At 44.6% G+C, this 25,004-nt stretch overlaps 1 protein-coding gene across 9 annotated transcripts in view; it reads right to left on the bottom strand.

Moving 5' to 3' along the window:
* Positions 1 to 20,537, bottom strand: part of LOC105285057 (SH3 and multiple ankyrin repeat domains protein 3) — a 121,846-nt gene extending 101,309 nt beyond the window's left edge. For all 9 annotated transcript variants that reach the window (XM_011349001.2, XM_011348996.2, XM_011348993.2 and 6 more), the window contains exon 1: positions 20,247 to 20,537. The gene's annotated coding sequence lies outside the window, so the exon portion shown is untranslated. The remainder of the gene's footprint in view (positions 1 to 20,246) is intronic.
* Between the last annotated feature and the right edge of the window lie 4,467 nt (positions 20,538 to 25,004).

Raw genomic sequence — 25,004 nt, forward strand, 5'->3', positions numbered from 1 at the left:
GTCAAAGGGACACGCGAACAGCGCAATGACAGAGACTCGACAGGCGGTATCCCTTCCACAGCGATTTCTTTTCGACTTTATGATTTTTAAATCGCGATTGAAATCACCTCGGTTATAATCATATGTTTAATTATAATTTCAAATGTGCTCAACGAGAGTACAGACGTGGCTAAACATAGCTTTTGACGTAGCGATTTTTCAACGGTGCTCATCAGCCAAAGAATGATTAAAACCGCAATCTTTAGGCGCGGTTTAATTACAATTTCAAATACGCTCGGTAGAGAGTGCTTCGCGAGGCAAACGATTTTTCGATCTTGATTGTAATCTAAATTATGATAATTGCAGCCGATTAAGACAGCTAAACTATAATCTGAAATTCCACATTCTCGCATAATCAGATCGCGATCGCGGATGCGCACGCGACGCGCGCATAAAATCGTACGCGGACGCGTCTCGCGCTCCGTTAAGCGACGCTCTTCTTCAGCGCGTAAAGAAATTCCGTGCGGACACTTTCACGGACGTTGCGCGTTCTGCGGCGATAATTAGCGCTGCACGCTAATTAATCCGGCTCGCGTGGTCACGAACGTGGTCCAATACGCAAACGTAACGACGATTTCGCTTCGGGCAAGGCGACTGTAATAACGCTCGCGAAACGCAATGTCCTGGCGCGCGCGTTTCCATCCAACGGCAGGAGAACGGCTCGAAATCGACCCGTTTAACGCCAGTTAATTCATATCGGACGTTGCGAGATCGACACGCGACCAAGAATAACTCGTTCTCATACCTTCGCACGGCGAGCGGAGTGAATATGCCGCCAATAACGCCCATCTATCTCGCGCGCGAGTGTACACCCGTGCATTCTATCTACGAGTGGCTTTTCATGCTTTACACGGCCGAGCAGAATTACGTGCTTTCGATGGTCACGGATACCTCGAGTATGTCTTCCGTTAAGTCAGGGTCGGCGAAGGTATTTCCCTGAATACGGTCGATTCGTTGCGTTAACGTAACGGTCAGGTACGACCGTACACTAATTTGACGTGCGGTTCACGGTTGGCTTGATACGAATGAAAATAGCGAGACAGCTATGAATTTTCAGAATGCTTGATAACCCTGATGATCCTGAGGCTTTGTATGCGCTTTAACTGTAATCGATTCTTGAATTTCTCGCGCGATTTCAATGCGAGCGTGTTTTTACTACGGAAGCCTATTTGCCAAGTTTCCTTAATAAATTGTCTTCCTAATTTCCAACGAACAAGACCAAAAGTAATTTATCCAAACAATATGTTGTACGCGTCACATCTTATAATCTCGAAGCAAGACATACGCGTTATAAAGATGTTTCGAATCGCAATGAGATATACAGGGTGTTTCCTAAGTAAGTAGACAAACTTAAGGAGGATATTCCTTGGCTTATTTGAAGAAGAAAAGGTCATATAAACATATGTCCTAAACTGCTTTGTTTTCCAAAAAAAGTACATCACTGTTTTCGTTCACTTTTCGGATAGCGTGCTTTTGCAGTACGAGTCAACAGCGGTGGGGATGGAGTGGGGATGGTCAATTTTTTAACAGGAAGTTTGCCAATCGATGGATCGGTCGAGGTACTCAAAGACCAAACCATTTATGGCCTGCAAGATCCCCAGACTTAAATCCAGTAGATTTTTTTCTATGGGGACAGCTTAAATCTTTAGTTTACGCTACACCTATTCAAAATGAAGAAGATCTCAGAAATCGCATAATAGATGGATGTGAAAGAATACGTAACACTCCAGGTATTTTTGAGCGTGTACGTCAATCAATGGAAAGGAGAGTTGAGGCGTGTATCATGGCTGCAGGTGGACATTTTCAGCAGTTACTGTGGTGTTATTATTTTTCTTTTTAGTTACTATTTTCTTTTTCGTTATAATTTTTCTTTTTGGTTACTATTGTTTTTCATTTGTTTCATTTGCAATAATACAAACTGTTCTATAATAAACGAAAAGTGAACGAAAACAGTGATGTACTTTTTTTTGGAAAACAAAGCAGTTTAGGACATATGTTTATATGACCTTTTCTTCTTAAAATAAGCCAAGGAATATCCTCCTTAAGTTTGTCTACTTACTTAGGAAACACCCTGTATATAAATATCCATCTATTAAGGGAGTACATTGAGACATGTCATGGATGGCCCCAAGTACCATTGTCGTTACCATGAAAAAAATTATAGTTATTGCTTGCCTCGGCCTATCGATTCGATCAACTCTTTATAAAGGAGGTCAAGATTTTTGGTCCGTATTTTAGCTTTAACTAAAGTCAATTGGCAATCGAGCATGAGCACGCACCGCGGCATCCTATGAGAACGAGCAGGCAAATTGGGACGAACCAATTTTATGTTCATTATTTGCGAAAGCAATAACTCGAGAATCATAAAAATAACTGCGCGGGAGAACTACCTCTTTGTTCGTAAAATACTGTGTAAATTAGAGAGATTAAATTAACGAGTTAACTCTTTTCAGAAAAACAAATTACTCCCCACGCAAGGACAATCCACTATTTTTGCAAACCTCGCGAATGACTCTCGCAATGAAATCACGGTTAATCAAACTAGAATGCCACGCTGGAAAATTGCCTCGCGAATAACCAACAATGATATATACAATGATAAAACGATCGCGGGAACAGCTTCCTAGTCGTGGATCTCGAAAGACCTCGGTCGCTGTTGGACCCTCGACACTAATCCTCCCGGCAAAGTCGGGACTATTAGTTCCACTGTCGCGCCGCGAATTAACGAGACCGCGCGCTTTTCCGCGCGGTCGGCACGAGCGGAGAAGAGCGCGAGGAAACGACAGACGAGGTGGCGTTCAAGAACCGCGGCAGAACCGTTTCTCAGGTTCATGTTCCTCTTCTGCAGTGCCGTAGCGCGTCTCGCGGTAGACCGCGTCGATTTTGACTCCGCCGGTCGTCGGAACCACGGTACTAATTAAAGCGCCGACCAACGGAAGGTAATATACAGAGTCTCGTATAAGTCTCTCTCTCTCTGTCGATGACGCGCGCTCGCGAGCGCACGTCGCATCGTACGCACACATCCACGGGGAAAGTGCACTGGCGTGCCACGCGCGCGTGTGTGGGCACTTAAGGGGGGAGCCTGCTTTAGAACGTTGAAAATAAGGTATAATTTTACGAATTTTTTTTTGGAGAAACTATACAGCGGATCATTATAAAACTTTGATGCATTTATTAGTACATGTTTAAAGATAAAAAAATTATTTTTTTATTTGAACATATCGCCTGTAGAGGTCGTCCTGGAGGCATTGCAAATTGGTGAGCATTCTCCTGCCTCCAAATTTCATCCAAACTGAAAAATTGAAATATTTTCTTGTTATTTACGAATTCCCATCGTCGATGAACCTTTAATATTCATAAAAACATTAAGTTAAACAATTATTTTTGCATGAAAAAGTTCAAAAACTTTGCCTAAAAATCGTACTTTTGTGTTCTAAGCTCCACCATTTTGGCACTTTTCAACTTTTTTCTTCTCTCTTTGGTTCATCGACGATGGGAATTCATAAATAACGAGAAGATATTTCAATTTTTCAGTTTGGACGAAATTTGGAGGCAGGAGAATGCTCACCAATTTGCAATGCCGGCGACGCGGCCGCACTAAGATTTCTCCAGAACGACCTCTACAAGCGATATATTCAAATAAAAAAATAATTTTTTTTATCTTTAAACATGTACTAATAAATGCATCAAAGTTTTATAATGATCCGCTGTATAGTTTCTCCAAAAACAATTCGTAAAATATACCTTATTTTCAGCGTTCTAAAGCAGAGGCTCCCCCCTTAAGTGCACGTAGGGTATATATCGAAACGGTTCATTGTGAGCCGAACAATGACCGAGTGGCCAAGTGTGAGGTTCAGGGACGCGGGGACGCGAGGAAAGAAGAAGAAGAAGAAGAAGAAGAAGAAGAGGCACTCCAAGCAGACATGCACAATGTGTGGCGGAACGTGGGACCAAAGTCGGAATATCGCGGCGCACTGCACCGCACACCGCTACAACTTTTTGTTTGCCTTTGTTCCCGCGTACCCTCGCGATTAATCTCGGCACACCATTTCCCGCGAGCGGGCGGGCGACCGTTTGCTCCATATTTCGAACGCCTTTCCGACGCGCGTTTTATCTCTTCCCGATCCGACTCGGTTTAACAATGGCAGCGAATGGCTGGATAACTGGTAACCGCAAACTCGCACGTATCCACTTAAGATTCACGATAACAACGGTAAGAATTACGAGAGTGCACTCATTGGGGATGCGGCGTGCGGTCCTACGACTCGTTTGCGAACCACATCGACAATCGCACGTTCTACTGGCAAGAAAGAAAAAAAGGGAAGAGGAACACAGCACCAACGGCAACATCCGTATCATTCACGAGCGCGTATCGGGATTCTCGTGTATTCGCGCTCGTGCATCTCTCATTTGCAATCATGCACAGTTTTTCCGGATTACGCGCGTCATAATATAGCTACTCCGTACTCCCCTCATTGCTGCCGCGAATAGTAAGATACCGCGCAACAATATTGCGCGCGATGCAGTTCGCTGAACTCCGTCTGCATAGCGATCTCGGCGCAGAACTCGCATCCGCGCGGCGGCGGCGGTAGAGACGACCGCGGCGCGGATTTGACACAGAAACACCCAAGTTTAGTTGGACGCGCTCGACCGTACGACGCCGACGATCGGCAAGATGATCGAGTGTCCGAATAGATTGAATGTCCGCAGCGTCCGTCCGTAGCGGCTACCAGTTCCGCCGACAAAAGCGAGCAAATGGAGGAGAGCGAACCGTCCCAGCCGGGAACTGGAAGCACGGCCGCCGCGTATATCGACGCGCACACACTGTACATGACGGCGTCGCGCGCGCGGGCCGTATACGTGTGTGCGCACGTGCGTCTCAAGGTGCATGCACGTACACACACACGGGGAAATGTCCGTGCAGAAGAGGTACAGAGGCGCAGGTATATATGTGTAACATGGAGTCTAGGAAGTACGTAAGGCGAGTGCAGCTCTTCTAACGGTAATTTCCTTAGACCAGTACCGCAACTCCTGCAGCCCAGAAGAGTCGATGTTCCTGCCGCCGCCGCCGTTGCTGCTGTTCTCCTCTCTGTTTCAGCGACGAGTCCAACTGGCAGGAGAGGAGCAGGAAGAAGAGAAAGAAAGGAGAACCGCTCCTCTTACGTACGAGAGAGTATCGCAAGAGGCGATCCGAATGTCGGTACGAGGACCACCTCTTTCCTCCCCGCGTCCATCTTCCTCCTTCTCCTCCTCCATCTTTGCAACGCGCGTTCCATCGAAAGGATAGGGAGAGGAGGACAAAGAGGCCGTCAAAGGGAGGGAGAGGCGCAGGGACGAAGACCAGGAAAAGTAACAGTAACCTTCTCGCGTTACGTTACCGTGAACTTGCTCGGCTTCGCGTAATTAGCGCGATACCCGACGCGGAGAATCGTGATCGACCGCGAACGGTATTAATTCGCAGTTACGGCATGCCGGTATATCTTACAAAGCGACGCCGCGATAAAACATGCTCGCGTTAATTCCTTCCCCTTGCGCAACATCCTCACGTAACGCGACTCCTCTCGCATCTTCTGACAAGTTCCCTTGGCGCAATTTGCAAACTTTTTCTCCTTCGCGCTAATTAGAAAAAGGAAGGACCAGCGCTCGCTCGCGTCGTTACACGTGAGTCACGAGTGTGAATGAACGCGGTCATCGAGGATCACGCGATCGGAACTCGCGGGATCGGACACGCTTGAGGATAGCCGGAAGGGTCCGTGCATCTGCCGAGTCTCGTGCGGTTGCGAGGAACAATAATTATTACGCGCTGCATTCTTCCTCACGGACGCATTGATTTTTCTCCCGTAACGAACACGCTCTGAATGGCTGGCAAGATTCTCGGCCGCCACGGATCTTTGCAGCGCATTTACCGACAACGGGCCCAAGTAATAGGGCGATTATTACTTTTCGATGGAGACCGCAGGAGAGGCGCGTAAACGTTTCGATCGGCCGGATTAAACGGACGCGAATAACAGCACGACGAGGAAGACGGACGCGGTTTAACGTAATTTGCTTCGCCGTGGAAACAAACCCGGTAAGAGACCCGAGCGAGCGTTTCAGGGACCGGCGTATTGTCAGATCCAATTTCCTGTACCGTAAGAAGCAAACAGTTCGATCGCATCGCTTCCGCGGAGGCGTGTTGCGCGCCGATCATCGTAATATTGGGTTGGCCAAAAAGTAATTGCGTTTTTTTCCAATAGATGGACATACATGTCTTGAAATGTAACTAACTTCATTCTAAACCGCAAATTCATTATGTAGGTTAACAACTCACGGTTCAAGCTTGTTTTAGAAAAAGAAAGCACACGACTTCGTTAACAATTGTTTCTTTGCCGTCGATTTCAAAATGGAAAATCAAAAAGAACATTTTCCTCATATTTTGTTTTATTACTTCCGAAAAGGGAAAAACGCTGTGCAAGCTCATAAAAAGTTATCTGATGTATATAGCGAAGATGCTTTAAACTGCGGCAGTGTCAAAATTGGTTTACTAAATTTCGATCTCGAGATTTTAATGTGAAAGATGCACCACGCTCAGGAAGGCCAATCGAAATTGATGATGACAAAATAAAGGCACTGATCGATTCGAATCGGCGTTTAACGACACGAGAGATTGCTGAGAATCTTAACATATCGAAATCGAGTGTTGAAAACCATTTAAAACGACTTGGATACATTAGTAAGCTCGATATTTCGGTACCACATGAGCTCAAAGAAATTCATCTCACTAAGCGTATTGACATCTGCGATTCTCTTTTGAAACGTATGATAACAGGCGACGAAAAATGGATCGTCTACAACAACGTCAAACGAAAAAGATGGTGGAGCAAGCGTGATGAACCTGCTGAAAGCACTTGAAAAGCAGATATTCACCAAAGAAAGATTATGCTGTCAGTCTGGTGGGACTGTGTATTTTGAGCTGCTTGCAAGGAATCAAACCATTAATTCAGACGTATACTGTCGTCCTGGATAAATTAAATGATGCCATCAAACAGAAACGTCGAGAATTGGTGAATCGCAAAGGTGTTGTGTTTCACCATGATAACGCTAGACCACGTACAAGTTTGGTCACTCGTGAAAAATTGTTGCAGCTTGGATGGGATGTGTTACCATGATGTTACCACATCCACCATATTCGCCAGACCTGGCACCATCAGATTACCATTTGTTTCGTTCTTTGCAAAACGCCTTGAATGGTAAAACCTTGACTGCTGATGAGGATATGAAATCGTTGTTGGAATTGTTTTTTGCTGAGAAAGATAAGAACTTTTTTGAGCGCGGAATCATGAAGTTGCCTGAAAAATGGCAAAAGATAATCAAACAAAATGGACAATATATTGTTTAATAAAGTTTTTGTTTCCCATGAAAAATTCGCCTTTTATTTATATAAAAAAAAACGCAATTACTTTTTGGCCAACCCAATATTACGACCGAGTCGTGTAAAAATAAAAGTCGTATTTCTTAAATTTTTCGAACGCGTGGCGCCCTCAGACAATGGATAAGCTCGTGCTTGCACAATTATTACAGCGACGATGCGATAACGTATAATTTTCGACTGTTTCAGAACGAGAATCATGGAGCAAACACCGTGTTTTTCCTTCGTTGCCGTTGCATGCACACGCGCCCTTAATTCTCTAACGCGGTCCGATCGATGCCATCCCCCTCGACACGTTTAACGCCACTCAAAGTGCACCCTCGCTGGAACACCGGCCTTTACACCCTCGCTCACATTTTCTGCCTTCGTAAAGAAGGTCCCGATTCCAAACTCTATACACATCCACGCACGTGGAGTCGCCTGCACCCGCGAGCGTAAATATCAGCATGCGCGCGCGTGCATTGCCCCGTTTAACGCGCGTCCACATTGGCGGAACGAAGCTCAAGCAAAGGCAACGGTCGATAGCAATGAACGACCTGACGAGTTAGCACCGGTGCTGAAGATCAAACAACAAATAGACGACGCGACATCGTTACGCAACTTGTTCAACGTCTGCAGTGACAAAAGACGACATGAATCAGACATCTGCGATCCTAACAATACGGAACACGTCGTTTCTAAATTCCAGTCGATGTTGACGTTCTCAATTTACGTCTTGGACCTTTGGAAACTCGAGATTCCGTGTCGATGAAACGGTTACTGTCTCCTCACGTCGATAAATAACGAAAAACTTGCTGCTTATGTGAACAAATTGTATGTCTTCAGATAAAAATACGTTAACGTAAGGCATTAGCATTAATTTCACCCTGCTGCATAAAGTACAGACGGCAATCTGTAATAAGTCTACCTGTGATCGTGGTTATAGTAAGGAAAAAAAGAAAGAAACGAAAAAAAGAACGGCTATCCACCTTTTATCATATTCACAGAACGAGTTCCTCTCCGTCATTCTCTGAAAGGCGTCAGACCAGATCGACGTTTCGAAAAAAAACGTTGACGGCGACGCCGGAGCGCGCGCGAAGGGACGCGCGTTGAGAAAATTCGCTCCCGGCACTACCAATTGGCAATTGCATCGTCTGATAGTATAATGACGGAATGGACGGGCGGATGCGTACACGCATTTGACGCATCTGGCCGGTGCATTTCGCTCCAGCAAAGTGGACGATGAGCGATGCAACCCGTTTGCGCGTGCACATCGCAGCACACGGAGTGCATGGCGGTGGACTCGCGAGTGTCACTGGCCCTTACCACAACCGCGAATAAATATCGGCAACACCTGGACCAATTTCGAAATGCACCAAGCTTTGAGAATCGAATAAAGTCCATTTCCAAGATAAATGTCGTAACGTTTTAAAGTTTCAGTTTGATATTTCACTGACTGAAGTGAAATGAGATTGCAATGCTAGGTTCTCACGTATCGGAGAATACGTTGCGAAATAAGAAATGGAGCAAACTTTTATCAAGTGCTGCCGATCGATAGGTCTCGCGTCCTATTCTGCAAGATGTCTATTAATAGATGTTGAATGGATAATCGATAACACGACCTATATTACATTTATTACACGAATTTCTCCTCAACGTCAAAAGTGAGCACGTTGGGTGACTGTGTTCCCCTATCAGTGTTTATTCTTATTCTTATACTTCAGTCATTTTCCTGTTCCGTCTTTCATTAAGGAAATAAGGAATTTAACTGGAAAGTTTCGGTACATCGATCTGCTCTCTCCAATCTTTCATGCACATCGGATGTGTGCAATTTATTAAGGATCGGTGTCAAATGGCACGTTTATCGCTCAAGTGCGGTGAGAATATGGATCGACGTATATAAAATCATTGATCATGATAGACTCTGGCTATAGCTAACATCCGCCACTTATCGGAGTACGTGATTCTCGCTCGACACGCACGTGTACGAACCCCTGAGATAAAAGACTCTTTAAATCACACTGCAAAATCCTCTCACGAGACATCGTCCTTGCCAGCGAAGAAAACTCGAGCAACGAATGAGCCAACGTATCAATTTCTTTTTTCTTGTATATTATTTTGCGAAAATGCCTACTCTCGCGGAAATCAGAGATTTGATCGCATCGCGATTTATTTCTACGTGCATTTTACGCGTATTTCGCGTAATATCTCTCTCAACGATCTCGTTTACGTCTTGCAATTGCTCGCTCAGCCACCCGAGAGAGGGAACGCGCCATCATCGGAATTATTACAACTTCCGGTGATGCTAAACGGATCTATAGGGAACATTGCCGCGGAAGCTGTAACTCGTCCCCATTACGTCACCGTGCTATAGTGCGTGCACTTATCAAAAGACAAATACTCGACGTTAGCCGACACAGACAGAATCTAAAGATATTTAACGACTAAACAATTTTTTGATCGCTGTTATATCCTTCAAACGCTTCAATCTCGTCTCGTGGCAAAGGGCGAAGCATCGTCATTGTAATTGTGCACCGAGAACGCGAATTATCCAAAATTCCGAGCGCAAACGTTGTTCCGCGATGGTCAATCGACCGCCTAACGAACCGGAGGGACGAGCGTTGCCAATTTGGCAGCATCCTCGGAACGATAAATCAACCTTAACCGAGTCGGACTCATCCCGATGTGCATCCGCATTCTCGACACGCTCCGTTACCTCATTATTGTCGCTGCGTTTTTCCGAAAAGATAAGAAATCTTCTCTCCCTCTCTCCTCTCCGCTTTAACTAACGCCGACAGTGTTTCTTATGCATCTTCTTATTTTAGAAATGCCGCGGAGAATTTCCTTGTTGATTTTGTTGCAGGCGCGAGTGTCCCAGCCCGTACGCAAGTGTGCGCGCGCATATTTACCTGCCAATTAACTTCATATTCTCGACATATTATGCGCAGTGTGACGCTACCGAGCGTAAAGTCGAGAACCAACGAAAGTGAATATGCAGCGCGGAAAAAGCGAAACGCGCAGCGCGGCGAAGACGAGGAGCGCCGCGGAAGGAGCTTCTGGCGGAAGATGCCCGAGGCGCATTCATCGAGAAAGGGCTTCGTTTTCGAAGGTTACCGAACGAACAAGAATGCCACCGGTTGACAGCAGAATGGGAACCGGGAGAATCGATGATCGAGTCAGCGCGATCGCTCGTCGGAGGAGCCGTTCGTGCATCGCCGCTTTTTTCCCTTCCCTCGGGGACAATGGAAATCGGAAAGAAAGCACTCCTGTTCGATTACGTTGAAAATTATCGTAACTTTTGTCGGTGCCTCCTTTCGCGGACACGCAAGGGAGACATGCATCGCGTACCTGTACAGAAAGCGCCGTCTCCATATCGATACAAAGGAAAATTAACCGGAAACATCGACGCGTAATTTCATTAGCAACTATAGCGACACATGCTTGCTTTCGGATTGAATAAGATTTTTGTCGACCTTCAGATTGGATGCATAATCCGTTTGTATCGATACACGGAACGCGATTAGATTATGCAATTGGAGATGATATTTATGCCCGTACCGTCATCGGAATCATGGGAGAGGTCGTTACACGAAACCCCCGTTACATTCTCGCCACTGTCTTCTGTCTTCTGATTAGAAAGGAGCAAAAGGAGACGCAATAAGGAAATAAAACGAAGGGGGATAGCAAAGGAATAACGGCGCTATTAACGAGAGATCGGGATAGCGACGAGGGTCGATTAATTTCTCCCGGCTTCTAGCATTACGTTTAATTAATATAATCCGCCGGGGGATAGCCCCGCAGCGTGTACTTTACGTGCAACACACAGCTGCACGTACGCTCGCGTACGGAAACGGTAGGCATACGTACGAATACGCATCCGCATATACCACGAATGTATCACGTATAAAATTATTTACAGATTTTTGTATTTAATTACGAAAATGACGACTAATCAATCATTGTTGCAAACGTATGAATTCACATATAACACATTTTCGAAAATTTCGCGAAAACCAATCACGTGTTTTCAGTCATGCTGCATGTATCCAAATCTGCTGAAACGAACTAGTTTCACTCCCGTACACAACAAGCACGATCGCCGATATACATGTGCGAACGCAGCTTAAAACCGGTCCCACCCACGTAAGAGATCTCAATGGTGTGGGCGCAAATGCACACATTCTACGCGACCGACAAAAATTAATATATTCCAATTACGAGCGACAATGTTACGAGTCCCCCCGTGCCTGCGGCGGCGTGCTGGCAGGAAAATTCATGTGCGAATGCTCTATGGCCGAGCTCGGATTAATTTCAAATTTTTACAAATGAAGCTGCCAAATTTACGAAATTGCAACAGAATTGGAGAATTATGTTAAGTAATGCGCGAACAATGTATAATACATTGCAAAGTCCAAGTTTCTACAGATTCGAGAGCTTAGAGGCATAACCGCAACTTAACTCGTTCAAACGACGGTTTGTAGTAGGTGCACGTCTCGCAAAATTAGCTATAAAGCCCGAGTTCCACCATTGGTAGACTCCCAATGCTGTTGCACTAAGTGCGTGAGATTACCAGAGATTTACATTTAAACGGCATCTAAATCTTTGGCACGGTGGGAAAATTGCCCATTGCGCTCAACGACGGTAAATCACGGTGGCGAGTCTCGACCGAATACCGGAATGTTTATTAATTGTTACGAGCTTTCGAGGACGAATGTGCTGCTCCTTGTACGTACGCGTGCGTCTATCACGAGAAATCGCGCGTAATTTTGCGTTACTTTCTCACGTAGTTTTTAGCCTGGAATGCGTCATTTAATTTATATCTATTACACGCGCAATCAGACGCATTACAATATCTTATTTTAGAATAGTCTCCACACCCCTGAGACGTAAATCATACTATTAGGAGTGTGATTTAGTTTTGAGGGTTTTGCAACAGATGGCTGTAGTGTCAGTTTGTTCCAATAGCTGTTTCCGATAACTGTTCTTTCTTACAGTCTTGACATTATCCATGACATTTAGTAGCGTTATAGCAATCGTGTTTATATCATCGTAAAAATGCAACTTCCGAAACAGCATTTTCCACATGCGTTGCTTTTGTTTTTTAATCAAAACAAAACTGCGGCTCACGGTTATAGAATTCTTGTGGAAACTTATGGTGATTCTGCCCCATCAATTAAGACGTGTGAATACTGGTTTAGACGCTTTACAAGTGGTCATACTGATGTGAAGGACAAAGAACGCTCGGGACAACCAAGAAAGCTTGAAAATGCAGATTTGCAAGCATTATTCGACGAAAATCCAACAGAATCCACTTCAGAACTTGCCAGAGCATTAAATGTTGATCGTGCAACAGTTACGAAAGATTTACATGAAATGGGAAAAATTCAGAAAGAAGGGAAATGAGTTCGACATCAATTATCGGAAAGTGCCATTGCGAACCGGTTGAACATTTGCATTTCGTTGATCGCCAGGCAAAAAAAGAAGAGTCTTTTGTCTCGGATTGTTACTGGGGATGAAAAGTGCATCTATTTTGATAATCCGAAACGCAGAAAATCATGGGTGGATCCAGGCGAACCATCAACATCCACTCCGAGACGCAATATTGACGGTTCAAAAGTAATGCTCCGTATTTGGTGGGATAGTGTACTATGAGCTGTTAAATCCGCACGAGACTGTCACGGCTGATCGTTATCGACACCAATTGTACAAGTTGAAGCAAGCGTTGGACGAAAAACGACCACCAATTGCGAGTAAACGACGGAAAGTGATTCTTCTTCGTGACAACGCTCGACCTGACGTTGCGTTATCAGTGAAACAAACACTGTTAGAGCTCGAATGGCAAGTCTTACCGCACCCCGCGTATTCTCCATGCGATTATTATTTGTTCCGGTGGATGCAACACGCTTTAGAGGATACACACTTTGATAATTTGGAAGAAGTGCGAAAATTCGTCGACGAATGGATCAACTGAAAAGAAGAGTGATTTTATCGTGGTGGAATCGATCTCTTGCCAGAGCATTAAATGTTGATCGTACAACAGTTACGAAACATTTACATGAAATGGGAAAAATTCAGAAAGAGGGGAAATGGGTTCGACATGAATTATCGGAAAGTGCCATTGCGAACCGGTTGAACATTTGCATTTCGTTGATCGCCAGGCAAAAAAAGAAGAGTCTTTTGTCTCGGATTGTTACTGGGGATGAAAAGTGCATCTATTTTGATAATCCGAAACGCAGAAAATCATGGGTGGATCCAGGCGAACCATCAACATCCACTCCGAGACGCAATATTCACGGTTCAAAAGTAATGCTCTGTATTTGGTGGGATAGTGTACTATGAGCTGTTAAATCCGCATGAGACTGTCACGGCTGATCGTTATCGACACCAATTGTACAAGTTGAAGCAAGCGTTGGACGAAAAACGACCACCAATTGCGAGTAAACGACGGAAAGTGATTCTTCTTCGTGACAACGCTCGACCTGACGTTGCGTTATCAGTGAAACAAACACTGTTAGAGCTCGAATGGCAAGTCTTACCGCACCCCGCGTATTCTCCATGCGATTATTATTTGTTCCGGTGGATGCAACACGCTTTAGAGGATACACACTTTGATAATTTGGAAGAAGTGCGAAAATTCGTCGACGAATGGATCAACTGAAAAGAAGAGTGATTTTATCGTGGTGGAATCGATCTCTTGCCAGAAAGATGGGAAAGAGTTGTAGAAAACGAAGGAAAATATTTTGATTAAGGTATTCATTCATTATCATATTTAAATACATGCGTTTTTGAGCAAAAAAAACCCTCAAAACTAAATCACACCCCTAATAGATCTCTGAGGAATTATTTCCTCCACGTGCAATTCCTTTCCCGACAGACGCAATTAGGTGTCTGGTTTCGCCCGATTGTTACGAGCTGCGAGTCGTGTCATTTGGTAGCTGGCCGAGACAATTGGATCGCCTTTGAAATTTTCAATAATCGGGGAGGACGTCGCTCAAGGCGATGAATTCCTGACGACGGCCGGACGGCGGCGGTCGTTTTGATCTTGTTTAGACAACAGCGCCTGGGCATAAACAGCCAGAGGAGGAAACCCGCGCCGAATGGCTATCGGGGGCAGTGATTTATTCAGGGTTATTGTCCTGCACGGGGTTTTTGTCCCGGGAACTGCGGCGGTGCAGTAAGGCGGATGCACCGTGCGGCCCCGACTACGCATCCGAAACAGCAAGAACGCACTTGGACCGCTCCGCGCGTGTACGACATTACTCCCGGACCGGCTTGCCCGTGCACCTTTTTCTAACGTAAACTCGCGCACATACCGGGTGTCGCTATTACGAATTCCGAGCGAACCGTTAATACCGGTATACGTCCGGCGGCATGTTCGAAACCACGCTCGCAAGAAATGCGCATAAAATGACGATAATGCTAACTCGAGCTTTTCGTGAACGTTATATTCATTCGGCGAGGCTCATAAAAAAAAACAAAAAAAGAAAAAAGACAAAGTATGTAAGAACTCAACGTGGAAGTCGTCGAAGAATTCGCATTTCTGAATTACTCGTTTTATCGTTTGCGTTTGAAGGTAAGGAATAAGTGGGTGTAAATTACATTCAAGCATAAGTAATCAGCGCAACACGCGGCGACCGAAACTGCGCGGAATTTACGACTCGTCGTGTGTCGCCGTAACGATAAACTTTCGATTCCGCTGGGGTTTTGGGCATAAATCAATGGCGCACGATCGTGTAAGAATAGAGAGATAACAAATAAAGTTGTCGTCCGATATTTATATGATCGTTACGCACGCCCACGAGATATTGATAGCGGCGCGATAAATCTTCGAGCAAGATTGTACAAGATCGATTAATAAAATGATGGTACGCCATGTCGACATGTGAAAAATCAAGTAATAGCGAATGGAATGGGAGAGTCTTCTCGACACCGCGATGGATTTGAGTCCCCAGCCATTATTCGGCCAATTAATTTCAGCGAAGTGGTGGAAACAGCGATCGTGAATCGAATGGGACGTGCGACAAGCTCGCTTAGCTGTACGAGCATATCGCGAATGCCAGATAGAATCTATGGACGCGAGGAGGATGGACCATTGAATGCAATAGGCTTCCCCGGGGTCGACCGCTATCGACTTTTACATCTTTCGAATACGCACGGGGCTTCAGAGAGTCGCTTCAACCCCCGAAGGATAACAAAGGCGGATCGATGGGCACGCGACTATTAATATGGGACTGTTGCACGGAGTTTATCGGCGAATCTCTCTTACGACGAACTAACGTTTTAATACCCGCGACAAGTCAACTGCATTCCTGTCGACGTTTGCGAAAAAAACAAAGTGCAACTTTCTCGCGGATTTAAAATTCTTTGTATATCGCAAAAGTTGAAAACAATATCATTTACTGTAAAGATTTCTTGATGTATCTTTGTATCATAATAAATGAATAAATGTGAAAATCACATTCGTCTGTGTCAATGAAATTTCAACTTGACTCCGACCCCTGAATTAAACCGCAGATTTGATCGCAGAACTTTAGTAACGCAGGCGACTAACGATAATTATCGTCGGTAACTTTCGGGAAATTGACAGCACGGTCCTCGTAGTTCGTTAGAGACATAGCGGAAGTTCCCGTTCCTCTCGTCAAGAGAGATGTGGCGGGAAGGATGGCGAATCCTGACCAGAGTGGCGTCGGTCGCGTCGCCGACGACGGCGGCGGCGGCGGCGGCGTCGGCGACGCCTATATTGATTTTGGGTGGAAAGCGTGTGCCGGAAAAGGCGGAGGGGAACGATTCTACCAGAACGCAGGAAGGACAACTGAATAGCGTGGAAAGCGCGCGGTAACGAAAGCAATATATTTTACGGACACAAAGTGGCATCGACGGATCGTTTGTGAAGGCGATGTAATAACTTGTGGCGTTTGCTACAACCGCTGCCGGGCGTTAACCGTGCGCGATTAAAGGTTTAAATCCCGTGCTAATACGATTGGCATCAATCGCCAAGAAGCCAATCTACCGCGAACGATCTTTTACTTGCATATTTATGAAACCATATGAAAAACAGAGGATTATGCGTGCATACACAGCCGCGGGATCAAGCAAGTTGCAAGTCCAAGAAATACGTCAAACTCGTCAATCTTGTAATCCTACGATGCAAATAATAGCTTTTTCATAAAGCGATCAAAGAAGAGACGTTTTGCTGTATATTCGTCTAAGCCCTTTACATTTTACATGACTGACACACTTGACAAGTCCAAACAAGACATTTCCCAACGTATTAAAAGATCCGGTAGCCTATAACCGAGTTCCACGAACCAAGTTCACGCGTGCGGATTAAAAAAAGAGAGAGAGAGACAGAGAGAGAAATCCCATTAACCCAGGGCGTACAACTCGAGGAAATTATTCGGGTGTAATATTTGCTTGCGGCAGCACGATGGGAGTGTATAATTATCGAAGGGGAAAAAAGGCGTTTCAATGGAGAAGTTCAAAGAGGAGGAAAAAGTAATGATTGGAGTCACGTTATGCAATCGACAACAAGAAACCTCGTTTTCATTGAGCGTCAGTGGCCTATCCCGTTCAAATTCTTGACGAGAGACTTTAGGACGCACGGCAAAAAGCTCGCCGAAGCTTTGCATCCTCAATAATTCAAGTGCCGTGGAAATACGTGTGTTTGTTTTTGCTTATCTGCGACAGTAAATCACGTTTAAGCGCACGAGTCGAGCAATACGCTGCCATTAATACAGTACGTGCAAATTCCGTCAACAACACATTAAAATATGTTCCACATTCATATTTGATATCTCGGAATCTATCGCTGGTTTCGCGACAAATGTCGATTATGAATTAGTTGCTATTATAGGTGGTTTAATTCCTGGTCGCGTCGTGAATAACGAGCTTCTTTACTATGCGAACGCTTGCGCAATCGCGTTATTTATCCTTTGCACACGGAATAATTTTTATCTTCGTTCAGAATATTTCGCGGCGCGAAATATACGTGAGGAGAGGCAACTTAAATTCTTCGCAATAACGTTTAACAGTACTTGTACGATTACGACAGATTTCTTGCACGACAGGCTGCGTTTACATAAAACCAATAAATTGCCAGTGAAACATAACAGGAACGAAAAAGAAATCATTATGAGATCGTATAACGATGACGTGGTGGATCCCGGAATATTTCCACGTAATAATATCGTCGAATAAAACGATAACAAGTCGGACACGAAAGAATCACGAAAGAAATTGGCGTAATCTCGAAATTATCAGCAGATATAATTGTCGGAAAGAGCATGATTCATTAGACGTTCGTTCAATGCCGCTCTAATATAGCACGATGACAATGTCGCATAGCCGCGCGAGTGCGTTATCAGCGATCTTATCTCGCGATGTATTTAAATAGCATATACCTGTCACGTGGGCATGTATAAATCGCGTTGCAAGCACGCAATGAACTTCGCAGAAACGCATAGATACTAATTATTGAGAACGCTCGTCAAGAGAGACGATTATTACGCGAGGATCGCCGCAGGTAAGGAGCAATTAATGAACATTCTGCCTCATCTTCCTAGTTATTCAAACTACTTCCCAATTTTCTTGAACATCTTGCACACGCAAACAATGAGTTAATAGTGTCTTATGTGTTATCATAACCACTGATGTTAAAAAAATATAAAAAACTAGATATCGGACAAACGGAACAAATCGCTTCGAAAGATACGAGAAAATACTTAAAGGTCGAAAATCTGGTAACAACGAAAAATAACGAAGGCGACGAGACGCGTTTGGGTTTATGATCCTATTTGCATCGAGTGCGAAACAATGGTTCAGAGAGAACATGCGTCCTTGGACGCGAGATAATAGAGTCCTGCGGTACATTACGTTATATCCGTTCCGCGTTCACGTGGAAAACGTGGAAACTGAGTGGCGTGAATCGCAATGTATTTTCTCGAAGGCGCCAATTAGCGTGTCTCGAGTTAACCGTCACGATGACAGAAAACGTTGGCGAAATCACGTTCGCGCGGAATGTTTAACGCACGCGGCGACATGAAGCAACGGCATTACCGGTGTGCGCCGAGGCAGGAGCCATTATTGATTATTTACGTCGATGCTCGCGTACTTTCTGCAAACGCGGCAAATTGTTCGCGTTTGTTAACACTCGCGCCGCCGAAAGACGATTGTGTCATAATGCATTACGTCCCGCGTGCCGCAAGACTACGTAATCAATCAGAGTCGCATCTTTATTTCAGTTCTCTTAATTCGCAAATACGGTACTGGTCATTATTGCAGATTCTCAAGCGTACACGATGAAATAATGTGTATGCAACGAATAGACCAAGCAGAAAAAGAAAAAGGGAAAAAAGATGAATATCCTTGACCAAACAGCGTCCTCGAAAATCCAAGTTCAAACAAAACCGTCGCGTATACGTTCTAAAACGTTCAACTTTTTTGCCTCATCTGTACGCCGTGGCAAATATGTAATATACACCTACACCTGGCCTGGCTCGTATTCACGATACATTCCTGCGTTTAGAAGGGGATTGGAAATCTTTTAAGGACTCTTTTAGAGGTCTGTCCCGTATTGCGAAGGCCCTGCGGAGGAATTTCGAGAGCAACGGCAATACGAAAGAGAGTGGCGAATTACTCTCGACGGGGGTTAAATCGTAAGGATGCTCCCCCGAGAGTCACTTTGCGCGATCGGGCAGCCTTCGACGAGCGTTGCGTAAGAGATGCGAACGCTTACGTGCGCGGAAACCTGTTGTCGAGCGCGCGTCCAGGGAAAACGTCGCGCGTGCATTGCCTTTCTATAGAAAATGCGGCCACGCTCCGAAAAGAAATTCGCATTTTACGATGCAAAAGGAGAGCGACGACGAGGAATTCGCGTCGCCGTCCGACGAACAAACTGTGACGGCGCAATTTTCGCGGTGATAAATCTCCATTTCCACGAAATAAATAGCAGATTAGGCGATCCCGAGCCTAACAACATGTCGAGTTTAATCGCGAACCTGAATTACGGTACTAAACCTCGGATAAGTGACACGAGGGCGCGCGAATAATGTTTCAGGTATATACAGGGTGGCCCATTTTAATTTATACAGTCGATTTTTTAAAAAACTAAAAGAGATACGAAAAAATGTTTCAGACAGACATGTCACGATTTCGAGGGGGACATAAGATGATACCATTGGTTTGACCTTGAATAGTCGTTTGAAGGTCACGCGAAGATCACCTTCAATTTCTTAAATTGAAACCCCAACTTTTTATTGCAGATTCTTATTCTCCATCGAAAAGTAAGTAACTTTTGTCTGAAACATTTTTCCGAAAAATGTCATCTTATGTCCTTAAAATGTCCTCAAAACTCATCTTGAAGATCATTTCGTATCTCTTTTAGTTTTTTAAAAAATCGACTGTATAAATTAAAATGGGCCACCCTGTATAAGGATTAAAAAGATTTATCCCGTTACTACGTTATACTTTTGGTAAAACCAACCGATCGTTCTGTTAATCTGGCCAGTGGTGACCCGATATCACCATAGTGCAGGTGAGAAGTCATATACGTGTAAAGATGCACAAACTACATTCGAGTTGCAAAGCTTTCTCGATAACGATCCCACGCTATAACCAAGCCACTTGAACAAATCCAAGAATCGTACGCAGTGCGCGGGCTCGGAATCAATTTCGTCGCGCCGTCGCGCGCGGTTCGATAAGGGTACGGGCTGACAGTCGGCCTCGCCGAACGCATGACGGCTCCGAGAACGTACGATTCGCTCCGTGCGCGATACCACGGCGTGAAACGTGAGAAATCAACGTTCGTAGGGTCGCAACTCACCACAGGCGAAGAAGCTCGACGTGTCTCGGCGAAGCTCGGGGGTTGTCGCGACGGGGTGCTACCTCCTCGTTCGCCCGGCTGCTCGGTTCCACCCTCGTGGGACGCTCCGCTGGTCCGGTGACACTTTATCAGCTGGCCGAACCGTTCACACAATGCACAATGATCCGCGGGCACTTAATCACGACGCGACGTGACGTTTGACGTACCGTGGCAGGAGAGACGGCGGGGACTCCCCGGGAGGTCGAAGCGAAGCGACGGACGGCACACCCGGCTCGACTGCACTCGCGCTCACGACTGATCGCTCGCGCGCGCGAGTCGAGCGCTCCCAACAGCGGCGCCACGAGGCGGAAGCCGACCGAAGCATGCAACTGCCGCAAACGTCAAATTTCGATCGGCGCGTGCTCGCTACGCGCGGCCGAGCAAGGGCCGCGAGGCGCGCCGTAACACAGCCGAGCGAGCATCTGACAAAAGGGAAAAAGAAAGAAACAAACAAGCCGCGGCAAGGGAATCGCGCAACCAAGTTTTCTCTCTCTCCCTCTCGCCGAGCCGAGCAAACGACTCTCGATATGCGCGCACGACCGCTCGCCCCGCGCATCTTTATCTCAATGAGAATTCCTCGTAGTATCATTTTCCAACGTGCGCGCGAACGCCGCGAAAAAATACTGTAATATAGCTGTTTTGCCGCGCGCGTACGTTCTTTGGGATTTGATATTTTCTGAGAATCGCGATGGTGATTCCCGTACGTGTTGCCAAGTGCACGTGTCATCAGCGTGTGCGGGACGAAGGTAAACCTCTTTGGAAGTGAGGAATGTTAAAGTGACAAAACATTGTTGACAGTGATGTTGCGAGGGAATTTCGTTAGACTGATGACACGAGTGACGCGATTAACGTCGAATTTCGTTGGTCGAAATATATGTCGAGATAAACATAATAGAGTGTTTCAATGTAAATGGGGAAAAAGATTACTTTTTTCAGCGACAAAAAGAATTGATAGAGAATACAAAAATTTGCGTATATCGAGCGTCGCTGATAGCGAATCATCATTTCTTGCTACACATATTCTACAAGCGAACGCGAGGCCCGTACGACTGCCAAATAAAACGAATCCGCATGCAAAATTCTTCACGTTTCACGTAAACGTTCTAATGAAGCGGGGAATTTCTGATGAACTTCCAACGCGCGTTAATAAGGAAACCTTGTCTCGATGTGTAAACAGCGAGTCTTTTAGTTGCATATAAAATTTACGTGTTACTTAAATATATATTCATGTTATTAAACTATCGTTTTCAATATTTTAATAAACCTGATTTACGAAAAAATTCATTATTAACTATCGAATGAATTCATTGACTGCAGAATTGAGTGCTGGGACTAATGAGGGCTGCATGCGATTTCGAATACTAAATGTCAATGATCGTGGGAGACAAAAGCCCGGCGCTTAATTTTATCCCGACGTCGCGTCGCGTGTCCTTAACTGTAAACGGACTGAGAAGAAGACGACGCTAAAGAAGGTATCGAGCAAGAAACGAACGCTCGTATAATCCGCGCTTCCGACGTTCTGCACCGGCACCATTACCATTACCATTCCGGAGTATGCCCTCTACCCCTCCCTACAAACGATTGTCGGATGTTGCTTTTTGCTACCACCTCACCTCTTCTCTGTTTTAGAAGATTACTTTGAAAACCGCAAAGCGACTCGACAAAATTATTTTATTTTAATGTTATAAGAATATTCTCGTCTACCCTTCCTATAATTTTCTGCAATATTTCGAATATTCTTGTGTCTGTCTTTTCTATAATTTTCTGAAATATTTCGAATGCCTTCAGAATGTAGCCTTTTCGATTATCAAATCGATTAAATCAAAGATTGTAAAACGTGAAAACTATTTCTTATCTAACTCTCTCGGAGATGCGGAAGTAAAATGCCAGATCGCAATAGTTCGGATAGATTATGTCGATTATAACGGAATTGCAGAAGTTTTAAAAATACGACGCGTCCCGATAATTTTTTAGCCGCTATGCAAGAGGCGCTGTTCGCGCGAAGCGCATCACGTTCAAAGGCAGATTCGAACTTTACGACGGCACGGCGAAAGAAGAGAATCGTTTGGCGGAACGCGCCATAAAAGCGAGTTGATTATACCAATTGCTGCACAAGCAATTGTATCAATAACCATAACTTTTTTCGCCGTGCAGACGTCGTAACGGTGCAATTCGAAGGCGCATTTTGACAATTCGCAAACACTGGGCCATTAAATTACTAATAAAATCGAGCGTGTGATATTTACCGAGACTGCACGGTACGTCAAGACTTGCGACACCGAGACCCAAGACTTCGATTCGACGATGCATCACTGATCACCAGCACTCGCGACTATTACGCACTCCCGTGATCGCCTGTACTTCATTCGGCACTCCCGACGTAAATTGGCGCATCTGATTCACATTAAACGAATAAAATATGCAATTAATCACGGAGCGCGGTTGCTCCGTAATATTCCGAACCGGGGCACCTTTCAAACTGTCATGGCGGCTGTTCGAGCATGCGCAGCTCGAAATATTGAGATATTGAGAAATAATCGCACTGTCGGTCTTCAAGAATTACAACTTTGTGCTTTGTTTCGATGACATGATCATTGATTATCAATATTCATGGCATTTAATGCACTCCCGTGATCGCTCGTCATTTTAATCGGCAATCCCGATGTAAATTGGTGCATTTGATATTAAACGAGTGAAATACGCAATTAATCGCGGAGCACGATCGCTCCGTGATATTTTGAACCGATGCGCCTTAGAAACTATTAGTTAATTAATCAACTATTATAATTTTTAATTAAACATGTCCAGTTTGAAATATATTGAGATACTGGAATATTTGAAACTGCGTATCGAACTGCGCTTGTTCAAAGATTTCTACCTTGTTCTGACAACACGTCGTTGTTCACCAGTATTTGCGGAATTTAGCACACTCCCGTGATCGCCTGTACTTCATTCGGCACTCCCGACGTAACTTGGCGCATTTGATACACGTTAAACGAATAAAATATGCAATTAATCACGGAGCGCGGTTGCTCCGTAATATTCCGAATCGGGGCACCTTTCAAACTGTCATGGCGGCTGTTCGAGCATGCGCAGTTCGAAATATTGAGATATTGAGAAATAATCGCACTGTCGGTCTTCAAGAATTACAACTTTGTGCTTTGTTTCGATGACATGATCATTGATTATCAATATTCATGGCATTTAATGCACTCCCGTGATCGCTCGTCATTTTAATCGGCAATCCCGATGTAAATTGGTGCATTTGATATTAAACGAGTGAAATACGCAATTAATCGCGGAGCACGATCGCTCCGTGATATTTTGAACCGATGCGCCTTAGAAGCTATTAGTTAATTAATCAACTATTATAATTTTTAATTAAACATGTCCAGTTTGAAATATATTGAGATACTGGAATATTTGAAACTGCGTATCGAACTGCGCATGTTCAAAGATTTCTACCTTGTTCTGACAACACGTCGTTGTTCACCAGTATTTGCGGAATTTAGCACACTCCCGTGATCGCCTGTACTTCATTCGGCACTCCCGACGTAACTTGGCGCATCTGATACACATTAAACGAATAAAATATGCAATTAATCACGGAGCGCGGTTGCTCCGTAATATTCCGAACCGGGGCACCTTTCAAACTGTCATGGCGGCTGTTCGAGCATGCGCAGTTCGAAATATTGAGATATTGAGAAATAATCGCACTGTCGGTCTTCAAGAATTACAACTTTGTGCTTTGTTTCGATGACATGATCATTGATTATCAATATTCATGGCATTTAATGCACTCCCGTGATCGCTCGTCATTTTAATCGGCAATCCCGATGTAAATTGGTGCATTTGATATTAAACGAATGAAATGCGCAATTAATCGCGGGGCACGATCGCTCCGTGATATTTTGAACCGATGCGCCTTAGAAACTATTAGTTAATTAATCAACTATTATAATTTTTAATTAAACATGTCCAGTTTGAAATATATTGAGATACTGGAATATTTGAAACTGCGTATCGAACTGCGCATGTTCAAAGATTTCTACCTTGTTCTGACAACACGTCGTTGTTCACCAGTATTTGCGGAATTTAGCACACTCCCGTAATCGCCTGTACTTCATTCGGCACTCCCGACGTAAATTGGCGCATTTGATACACATTAAACGAATAAAATATGCAATTAATCACGGAGCGCGGTTGCTCCGTAATATTCCGAACCGGGGCACCTTTCAAACTGTCATGGCGGCTGTTCGAGCATGCGCAGTTCGAAATATTGAGATATTGAGAAATAATCGCACTGTCGGTCTTCAAGAATTACAACTTTGTGCTTTGTTTCGATGATATGATCATTGATTATCAATATTCATGGCATTTAATGCACTCCCGTGATCGCTCGTCATTTTAATCGGCAATCCCGATGTAAATTGGTGCATTTGATATTAAACGAGTGAAATACGCAATTAATCGCGGAGCACGATCGCTCCGTGATATTTTGAACCGATGCGCCTTAGAAACTATTAGTTAATTAATCAACTATTATAATTTTTAATTAAACATGTCCAGTTTGAAATATATTGAGATACTGGAATATTTGAAACTGCGTATCGAACTGCGCATGTTCAAAGATTTCTACCTTGTTCTGACAACACGTCGTTGTTCACCAGTATTTGCGGAATTTAGCACACTCCCGTGATCGCCTGTACTTCATTCGGC

The sequence above is a fragment of the Ooceraea biroi genome, chromosome 12 (assembly GCF_003672135.1).
Source record: "Ooceraea biroi isolate clonal line C1 chromosome 12, Obir_v5.4, whole genome shotgun sequence".
Taxonomy (NCBI): Eukaryota; Metazoa; Arthropoda; class Insecta; order Hymenoptera; family Formicidae; genus Ooceraea; species Ooceraea biroi.